This window comes from Otolemur garnettii, unplaced genomic scaffold (assembly GCF_000181295.1).
Source record: "Otolemur garnettii isolate 467f Iridium unplaced genomic scaffold, OtoGar3 scaffold00046, whole genome shotgun sequence".
Classification (NCBI taxonomy): domain Eukaryota; kingdom Metazoa; phylum Chordata; class Mammalia; order Primates; family Galagidae; genus Otolemur; species Otolemur garnettii.
In genome coordinates this window covers 12,624,355-12,635,575 of record NW_003852441.1, presented here as the reverse complement: position 1 = coordinate 12,635,575, position 11,221 = coordinate 12,624,355, and positions in this window count along the sequence as shown.

Genomic DNA, 11,221 nt, shown 5'->3' with positions numbered 1-11,221 from the left:
GGGCCCAGGCTGGGGATTCGAACCTGCCACCTTAGGTGTATGTGGCTGGCGCCTTAGCCACTTGAGCCACAGGCACCGAGCCAAGTTGTGACAATTATTACATTTGTATGTACTATGGAACATATCTTCAAAATATATAAAGCAAAACCCAATAGAATTAAAACTCTAAAACCAAATGTACCTAATAGCATATCTAAAGATATATAAAGCAAAATTATCAGATAAACTTTAAACCAACAACAGTAAAAAAATAGACAAAGATGGTCATTACATAATGATAAAGGGATCAATGCAACAAGAATATATAACAATCCTAAATATATATTCACCTAAGGCAGGAGCTGCCAGATTCATAAAACAAATACTACTAAATGTCAGGAAAGAAATAAACAGCAATATAATAATAGTGGGAAACTTCAATACTGTACCAACAGATTTAGACAGATCACCAAGGCAGAAAAATCAACAAAGAAACACTGAATGTAAATGGGACTATACAACAAATGGCCCTGCTAGACATTTACAGAATATTCTCCCACAAACCTGCAGAATAAACATATATCAAGCACATGAAACATTTTCTTTTCTTCTCTTTTCTTTTTGAGACAGAGTCTTACTATGTCACCCTCAGTAGAGTGCCATGGCATCACAGCTCACGGCAACCTCAAATGCTTGGGCTCAAGCAATTCTCTTGCCTCAACCTCCCAAGTAACTGGGACTACAGGTGCCTGCCACAATGCCTGGCTAACATGAAACATTTTCTAAGACAAATCATGTATTAGGCCACAAAACAAGTCTCAGAAAATTAAAAAAGAAAAAAGGAAATCTTACCATGTATCTTCTCAGATTACAGTGGAACAAAACTAGAAATCAATTCCAATAGGAATTGCCAAATCACAGAAACACATAGAAATTAAATGACTTGCTTCTGAATGATCCTTGGGTCAATGATGAAATCAAGATTGACAAGAAAAAAACTTTCAAATTGAATGACAAATGCAACAAATGTTACCATAATCCTTGGGATACAGGAAAGACAGTTCTAAGAGAAAAGTTCACAGAACATCAAAAGCTAGCAAAAGATAAGAAATTACAAAGACTAGACCAAAACTAAAAGAACTTGAAACAAACAAAAAATTTAAAACCTCTATAAAACCAAAAGTTGGTTCTTTGAGATGATAAACAAAAGTGACAGACTACTAGCTAGATTAACCAAGAATAGAAGAGAAAGTTTTCAAATAAGTTTAATCAAAAATTGTTCCCCCCACATACAAAAAATCATTCCAAAAATAATATGAAAACTTCTATGCACACAAACTATAAAACCTAGAGGAAATGGATAAATTTTGGAAACACACAACTTCCTAACCTTGAATCAGAAAGAAATAGAAATCCCGAACACCAATAATTAGTAACAAGACTGAAACAGTAATACAAAAATCTCCTAACAACAATGACAACAAAAAAGCCCAGAACCAGATAGATTCACAGCTGAGTTCCACCAGATCTACAAAGAAGAATTGTCACTTATCTTACTGAAAATGTTATATAATATTGGCAAGGAAAGAATCCTCCCTAACATATTCTATGACACTAGTATTACCATGATACCAAAACCAGGAAAGGATATAACAATGACAACAAAACTACAGAGCAATATACCTCATGAACATAGATTTAAAAAAAAACCCAGAAAAATACTAGCAAACCAAGTTTAACAGCACATCAAAAAGATAATTTACCATAATTAAGTTGGTTTCATTCCAGGGATTCAAAGATGGTTCAACATATGCAAATCAATATATGTGACCTACCACATAAACAGAATTAAAAACAAAAGACATATGATCATCTCAATAGATGTAAGAAAAACATTTGATAAAATTCAGTACCCCTTTATGATAAAAACTCAAAAGAACTAGGCATAGACGAAACATATCTCAAAATAATAAAAGCCATATATGACAAACTCACAGCCAACATCATACTGAATGACCAAAAGTTCAAAACATTCCCCCTAAGAATTAGAAAAAGAGAAGTTTGCCCATTGTCACCACTTCTATCCAAGATAGTACTGAAGTCCTAGTCAGAGTATTCAGGCAAGAGAAAGAAATAAAAAGTATCCAAATCAGAAAAGCGAAGGCCAAACTATCCCTGTTTGCCAATGATATGATCTTATACCAAGAAAATCCAAAGACTCCTAGAATTATTAAATTTAGTAAAGTCTCTGATTATAAAATGAATTCATGCAAATCAGTAGCATTTCTATGCAAGATTAACAGCTGAGAGTCAAACCAAGAACTCAATACCATTTACAATAGTTGCAAAGAAAATAAAATACCTAGGAATATATTTAACCAAGGAAGAGAAAGATCTCTATGAGGAGAATGACAAAATGCTGATGAAAAATATCATAGATGACAAAAATAAGTGGAAAGACATCCCATGGTCATGAATTAGAAGAATCACTACAGTTGAAGATCCATACTGTCTAGCACAACTTACAGATTCAGTGCAATTCCCATCAAAATACCAATGTTTTTCACAGAACACACACACACACAAAAAAAATCCTAAATTTTATATGGAATAAAAAAAGAGCCCAAATGACCAAGACAATCCTAACTGAAAGAGAAAAACTTTAGGCATTTTAACTGATTTCAAATTATACAAGTCTATAATAATCAAAACAGCCTAGTACTGATATAAAGACAGATACACAGATCAATGGAACAAACTAGAGAACCCAGAAATAAAATCATATACCTATAACCAACTGATAGTCAACAAAACAAATAAAAGCATACCTATTCAATATATGGTGCTGGGAAAAATTACAGTAGAATGAAACTAGATCCTGTCTCTCAACATACACAAAAATAAATTCAAGTGGAATTGAAGACTTATATGTAGGACCTAAAATCATAAAAATTTTAGGAAAAAAAACATAAGAAAAATCCTTCTGGACATTGGCCTAGGCAAATAATTTATGACTAAGACCTGAAAAGTAGATACAGCTATAACAAAAATTTTAAAATGGAATTTAATTAAACTAAAAAGTTTCTGTCCAACAACAGGGTAAACAGAAAACCAAAAGAATGGGAGAAAATGTTTGAAAACTATATATCTAACAGAGGACTAATACCCAGAATCTACAAAAGACTCAGACAAATGAGCAAGAAAAGAAAAAATAACCAGCTTAAAAAGTGGGAAAATAGGCTCAGTGCCTGTGGCTCAAGCGGCTAAGGCACCAGCCACATACACCTGAGCTGGCAGGTTTGAATCCAGCCCGGCCCGCCAAACAAAAATGACGGCTGCAACCAAAAAATAGCCGGGCATTGTGGCGGGCTCCTGTGGTCCCAGCTACTTGGGAGGCTGAGGCAGGAGACTCGCTTGAGCCCAGGAGTTGGAGGTTGCTGTGAGCTCTGATGCCATGGCACTCTACCCAGGGTGACAGCTTGAGGCTCTGTCTCAAAAAAAAAAGTGGGAAAATAATATGAACAGATATTTTGCAAAAGAAGATACACAAATGGCTAAAATAACATGAAGAAATGCTCAACATCATTAATTATCATGGGAATTCAAATTAACAAGGCAATGTGATAACACCTTCCCATGTCAGAAAGGTTATCATTAATAAGTGCATCCACACCAACATCTATTGTTTTTTTGATCTATTAATGGCATATCTCCATTTGATCCATCGATTCCACTACTAGGTATCTACCCAAAGGAAAATAAGTCATTATACATATAAAAAATACACCTGCACATAAATGTGTATTGCACCACAATTCATAATTGCAGAGATATGGGATCAACCTAAGTGCCCATCAAACAATAAGAGGATAAAGACAATGTCAGTACTACTCAATCATAACAAAGAATGAAATAATGTCTTTTGCAGCAACTTGGATGGAACAGGAGATCACTATCTTATAAAGTGAAATACTCTAGGAAATGAAGAACAAATGCCACATGTTCTCACTTATGAGTGGGAGTTGATTTATGGGTATATATGGTCAAAAACTAGTTTAACCTCTCAGCTACTCGGGAGGCTGAGGCAACAGAATTGCCTAAGCCCAAGAGCTGGAGGTTGCTGTGAACTATGACGCCACAGCACTCTACCAAGGGTGAAAAAATGAGACTCTGTCTCTTAAACAAACAAACAAACAAAAAACTAGTTTAACTGATATTGGAAACTAACAAAGAGGGAAGGATATGGTGAGGAATAAAAAATTACCTGTCGAGTACCTTGTACATTGTTCTGCTGAACAGGACTTTAAGAGCCCTGACTTTATTCTTATATAATTCATTCATGTAACAAAAAACTGTTGTATCCTCTAAACCTATTCAAATTTTAACAATTAACTCGTTAATTTTTTGTTTGTTTATTTTGTTTTAGAGACAGAGTTGCCCCGGGTAGAGTGCCATGGTGTCACAGCTGACAGCAATCTCCAACTCTTAGGCTTAAGCGATTCTCTTGCCTCAGCCTCCCAAGTAGCTGGGACTACAGGTGCCTGCCACAATGTCTGGCTATTTTTTGTTGTTGTTGTTGTTGCAGTTGACATTGTTGTTTAGCTGGCCCGGGCTGGGTTCAAGCCTTGGTGTATGTGGCTGACGCTGTAACCACCGTGCTAAGGGCACCAAGCCTAACTAATCAATTTTTTAAAAGAAGGAAAAATTATGTAATTGAACAATATGCATAACAGAGTGAAAGCTCAGACCTTGGAGAATACACCAGCATCAGACCAATTTATTTCATAATGGTAACTTGGGAGGAACAGAAATAGATACTGGATATTCTCATATTATTCTCCTAGAAATTGGTTAATCACAGCATAGAAAATAAAGCAGGCTAAACCCTGGGAGGCTTAAAAGAAGAAGGTAAAGGTTTGTAGGAAAATACTTTCTCTACTTTCTACATCCTAGGGCTCCAAGGAAGAAAGAGAACAGCTTGGGCTCAGTGAACCTGAACAGGGACCACTCCCGACAGCCCAGGTAAAAGATACAAAAACTCAAAGCAGCACAGACTTTGATAACTATGATCACTGAGAAAATCCCTCAGGATTTAAGAATTATCAAACATCAAGAAGCTTTAGTTTCTCCACGTTTCAGTGGAGAAGTGAAGGCAGAAGCCAACATGGGTTGTACATCTCTCTTGGCCTTTAGCCTTTGATTGTCTAAGATGGAAAGAGGAATCTGAGAAAATAAGGCCCTGTCCTCTGGGTCAGCACTGGGACAATGAGACCTGGGGTTCCTGGTAAGCAGAGTAGAAACAAATATTAGGGCTAGGAAGAAGGGTGGGGTGAACATGGACACTGTCAGATGGGGAGCTCCTCAATATTTCCCAACAGGCAATATTTTCTCTTATTCCTATTTGCACCCATTCTCACTCCCTTTCCTCCTGTTACAAAGAAGGAGTCTAGCTGTTCATCCAAGACCAATTCTTCCACCTGCCATCTGAATTTCACCCTCCCCCCACTGTCTCATTGTTCCTTCATCTTTCTTTCTCTGTCTTCCACATGTGCAATGTTTTCATTCTCTACTAGTTCACTGCCATCCAGACACCTTCAAAGCTACTCCACTGCCAAACAATGTTCTCCCTCCACCTCTCACTTCTTGCTGCATTCTAATCCTTCTTTTCTACTGAGCATGTTGTGCACAACATCAATATGATCTCCACATGTTCATTCTGCTTGACATTCAGTCCTTCATTCTTTGGACCTACATCACATACCGTGTTCAAAAATTCAGGTAAGAAGAATTTACATTCAAAAGCAACTGTCTCTTGCCAACACCCCACCCCAGTTTCTACCTTAACGGTGCATATCTTGCAATTAGTTCTCATGTGCATTTTGGTTTATATGTGTTCCCTTTTCATTGCTTGCAATTTATTTATTGGTGACAACAAGTTGCTTATTTCCCATCCTGAGTTTGCTGATTATTTCCTATAGGTGTTACTTAACATGTCTTTTATCCTCTGTATTTTCTATATATTATTAGTAATAGCTAACAGATCTGTTAGTAACAGATTTGGTGAGCATTGTCAGCAATATTTCATAGCAAAACTGACTTCATAAGTGGTTGTAAATATTTCCATCAGAAGAAACATAATCTTTAGCAGTCTCTCCTTTGCGACTTTAGCCTCTGCAGATGACCGTTTCCAAGATTTATTATTTTCTTATGGATTGCAAACTTGGTACTCTAATTCTGTACTTCATATATCATTCATCAGCTGGAATATTTCTAAGAAGTGACATTGCACATAAGGTTGTTTGGATTAGAGACTGGCAAGAATGATGAATTGGAAGTGGCTTAGGATGGCTTTAACAACTGGTTTCTTGCTGACTTGGGCAAGTATAGGGTATACAAGATGTATAAAAATCTAAGCATAGAAGTCTAATAGAATAGAATAGCTATTGTATCATGTTCCTTTTCCTTTGGAGGCTTGATGGATATGCAGTGCTCAATGAGTCAGCACAGTGAAGAACAAAAGGCTACTGTAGTATTAGTTTCATAGAATAGTAGGGCATGCTCTGTCAGGACTCAGGACCTAACCTTATTAGTATGTAAAGAAAGCCTTACAATACCACAGTTACATAGCCTCCTTTTGCTTGTATTTGTTTACTACTGTGCCCAGTAGTGGTGGCATACTAGACCCTGGTGAAGAATTTTGGTTTTACTTTATATTCTATAGGTAGCTATTAGAAGTGTTCAGCAACTAATACAAACCTCCATGTTGGGAGAGAAAATCTGCCAGAAGCTCTGCGTGCCCATAATCCTGCCTTCTGTTTATGCCAGGAATGCAAATCCCTGACTATTCTTTACTAGAGCTATTTCTCAGGGTTGTTTTTGCAAGCAACAGCTATGAAAAGTGAGGTAATCTTCCCCAGAGACAAAGAACTAATCTGAACTTGGTTTCTATAAAAGTGGTGATCCCCCAAAGTATAGTGGTTTTCTCCTATAATGCAACCCACTATACAAGTAGTCATCCATTTAGACCCACCTGCATCACACTCATGGGACTTGGAAGGAAAGCTGGAACTGCTGGGAACATGAAATTCTGGCTCTTGTTTTTTCAGGGAGGAATAATGTCCTTTGTCTCTGAAATAGGAGTCTTGTGTCTCTTGAAAGCCTCCTTGAAATGGTAACAGGCTAACTGACTTGCTTTTAAGTATAGGAAAATCTTAGAACCTTCATAGTTCTTGACACTGCACCCACCTAACTGGCCAAAATTGATAAAAAGAAAACTCCCTGTGCTGGTGAGGATGCATAAAAAAAGAGGACCCACACCATGTATAGATATCAACACAAGATGAATTACAGATTTAAATGTAAGTTCTGAAACTAAAAAAACAATGGAAGAAAGCCTAGGTAAAACTTTTCTGGGCATTGTTCTTGGGCAAAGAATCCATGATTAAGATCTCAAATGCACAGAAAACAAAAACAGATAAATGGGACATGAAATGCAAAAGTTTTTTTGCATGGCAAAGGAAATAATTAATAGAGTAAATATTTACAAACTATACATGAAACCGTAGAATGCTCTCTAGAATTTACCTAGAACTCAAACAACTCAACAAATACTCAAATTAATCCCATTAAAAAGGGGCTAAGAGCATCAGGAGGGTGAAGCAAGAGAATCCTTCAAGCTCAAGAGTTGGGCTCGGTGCCTGTGGCTCAAGTGGCTAAGGCACCAGCCACATACACCTAAGGTGACAGGTTCAAACCCAGCCTGGGCCAGCCAAACAACAATGATGGCTACAACCAAAAAATAGCCGGGCGTTGTGGTGGGTGCCTGTGGTCCCAGCTACTTGGGAGGCTGAGGCAGGAGACTTGCTTGAGCCCAGGAGTTGGAGGTTGCTGTGAGCTGTGATGCCATGGCACTTTACCCAGGGGGACAGCTTGAGGCTCTGTCTCAAAAAAAAAAAAGCCCAAGGGTTGGAGGTTGCTGTGAGCTGTGATGCCAGGGCACTCTACCGAGGGTGACACAGTGAGACTCTGTCTCAAAAAATATAAAAAATAAAATGAAAAGGGGGCTAAGAACATAAATGGACATTTTCCATAAGAACACAAATAAGTGGCTCCCATAGCTCAGTGCATAGGGTACCAGTCACATACACTGAGGCTGGCGGGTTCAAACCCAGCCCATGCCAGCTAAAACAACAATGACAACTGCAACAACAACAACAAAATAGCTAGGTGTTGTGGTAGGCACCTGTAGTCCCAGCTACTTGGGAGGGTGAGGCAAGAGAATCGCTTAAGCCCAAGAGTTTGAGGCTGCTGTGAGCTATGATGCCACAGCACTCTACGTAGGGTGACAGCTTGAGACTCTGTCTCAAAAAAAAAAAAAAGAACACAAATAAATGGCAAAGAAACATATGAACAATTTTGACATCAGGGGGAGGAAGAAGATGGTGGCCGAGTAACAGCTTCCTTGCAACTGGGCATAGTGAGACTGGGGAGAGAAGACTTCAGGCATCTCTGGCTGGTGGAATCTGCCCAGAAACATCTCCTTGGGGACACAGGGAGTCAGTGAGAGACTTCCAGACCCCATGAGGAGGACAAAAGCAGTGGAACAGGCAAGTGGTTCAGTGAGTTTGAACCTTCGGTCTAACCCCACTGGCAGCTAATTCATCAAAACTCTCGCCAGAGGCATGGCAACTTAAAGAGCAAGAGGAAGTGAGAGGAAAATTAGGGCAAAGAAACAAATAAAAGAAAACACTCATGAGGAAGAATCAGCAGAACAATCCCAGCGACATGAAAAACCAGTCCAGAGTAACCCCCTAAGGGACCATGAGGTAGCTATTACAGAGGATTCCACCTATAAAGAAATGTTAAAAATGACAGAAAGGGAATTTAGAATACAGACTGTGGAATAAAACCCTACATACTGTGTGCTCACCTTAAACTCCAGAAGCAGGCAGACAGACTTTTGTGGACCGCAACTCTGTTGAAGACCCAGTAGCCTTGGTCAACATAGAACAGGGCTTGAAGGTTTGGGCCTAAAAACCGATCTTCAGTGACTCTGGCTATGTGGCTGTTAAGCCTGTGAGGAAAGGGTTAAAAACCTTCCTAGAGAGACATAGCCTAGAGGTTGATGGGCGTGTATTCACTTATCAGACTGCACACCCTCCAGGTTGTGTAGAAACAGGAGCCATAAACCTGTTTTCTGCAATACAACGAGTGCATAGTAAAACTCCAAAGCTTTACTCCCCTCTTGGTAATCTCAAGTCTCTAGATGTACTCCCTTTTGCAGCTTCTTGAGGTTTCAAACTTTGTGTCTTTTTGAAGGTTGAACTAACTTTAGAAAAGTAGTATGAATGCTTTGTTTGTTAATTAATAAAGTGTACGTGACCAGCCAACTATAAAAAGTGGTCGTGAACAAAAAAGCTTTGCTACTTGCCACCAAAAAGCAGGTAGTCTGCTTCTATCATAGTAATAATTCCAAGGGTGAGCTTACACCTGTGGTGAAGATGCCTGTCCCTCCCGAAACCCTCATGCAACAACGGATGATGAAAACAATGAAGGAAACTGCTGATAAAGTGCAAAATAACCAAAAGGAAATCCAAAAACAGAATCAAATAAGAGATGAACGATATGAAGAATATAGAAAGGATATAGCAGAGCTCAAGGAACTGAAGCAGTCAATTAGGGAAATTAAAAATGCAATAGAAAGTATCAACAACGGATTAGAACATGCAGAAGAAAGAATCTCAGAGGTAGAGGATAAAGCTCTTGAGATAACTCAGATAGTTAAAGAGGCAGAAAAACAGAAAGAGAAAGCAGAATGTTCACTGACAGAATTATGGGACTTTATGAAGCGTTCAAACATACGAGTTATAGGTATCCCAGAAAGGGAAGAAGAATGCCCCAGAAGAATGGAAGCCATACTACAGAATATTATAAATGAAAATTTCCCAAATATCACCAAAGATTCTGACACACTCCTCTCAGAGGGATATCAGACCCCAGGTCACCACAACTTCAACGGAGGTTCTCCGACACATTGTGATGAAGCTGTCCAGAGTCTAGACAAAAGAAAGGATTCTTCAAGCTGCCAGGAGTAAGCAACAGTTGATCTACAGGGGCAAATCCATCAGGGTGACTGCAGACTTCTCTAATAAAACTTTTCGAGCAAGAAGACAATGGTCATCTACTTTTAATCTCCTTAAGCAGAACAATTTCCAGCCCAGAGTTCTATATCCTGCTAAGCTAAGCTTTAAAACTGATGGAGAAATCAAATCATTTACTGATATGCAAACATTGAGAAAATGTGTCACAACAAGACCAGCTCTACAGGAAATACTTCAACCTGTTCTACACACTGACCAATGGATCAACAGCAAGGTAAGAACTCAGAAATTAAAGAACAGAACCTAATTTCCACACTGATGCAAAAAATAAAACTAAGCAATGGGCTCTCACAAAATAAGATGAATAGAACACTACCACTACTACCAATAGAACACTACCACCATCAATTATCTCAATAAATGTTAATGGCTTGAATTCCCCAATGAAGAGGCATAGATTGGCTGACTGGATTAAAAAACGAAAACCATCCATTTGCTATCTGCAGGTAACACACGTAGCTTCAAAAGACAAATTAAAACTCTGAGTTAAGGGTTGGAAGACAATTTTTCAGGCAAACAGAATTCAGAAGAAAAGAGCAGTTGCAATCTTATTTTTAGATACATGTAGATTTAAAGCAACTGAAGTAAAAAAAAGACAAAGATAGTCACTTTATATTTGTCAAGGGAAAAATACAACAAGAAGACATTTCAATTCTAAATATTTATGCACCCAACTTAAATGTTCCCAGATTCTTAAAACAGACCTTATTCAGTCTGAGCAATATGATATCCTATAACACCACAATAACAGTGGACTTTAACACTCCTTTACAGAGCTGGACATATCCTCTAAACATAAATTAAACAAACATATAAGGGACTTAAATGAGACCTTAGAACAACTGTGCTTGATAGACATATATAGAACACTCCATCCCAAAGATAAAGAATATACATTCTTCTCATCACTACATGGAACATTCTCCAAAATTGATCATGTCCTAGGACACAAAACAAACCTCAACAGAATCAAAAGAATTGAAATTTTACCTTGTATCTTCTCAGACCATGAGGCATTAAAGGTAGAATTCAACTCCAACAAAAATGTTCAACCCCCACACAAAGGCATGGAAAACAACCTT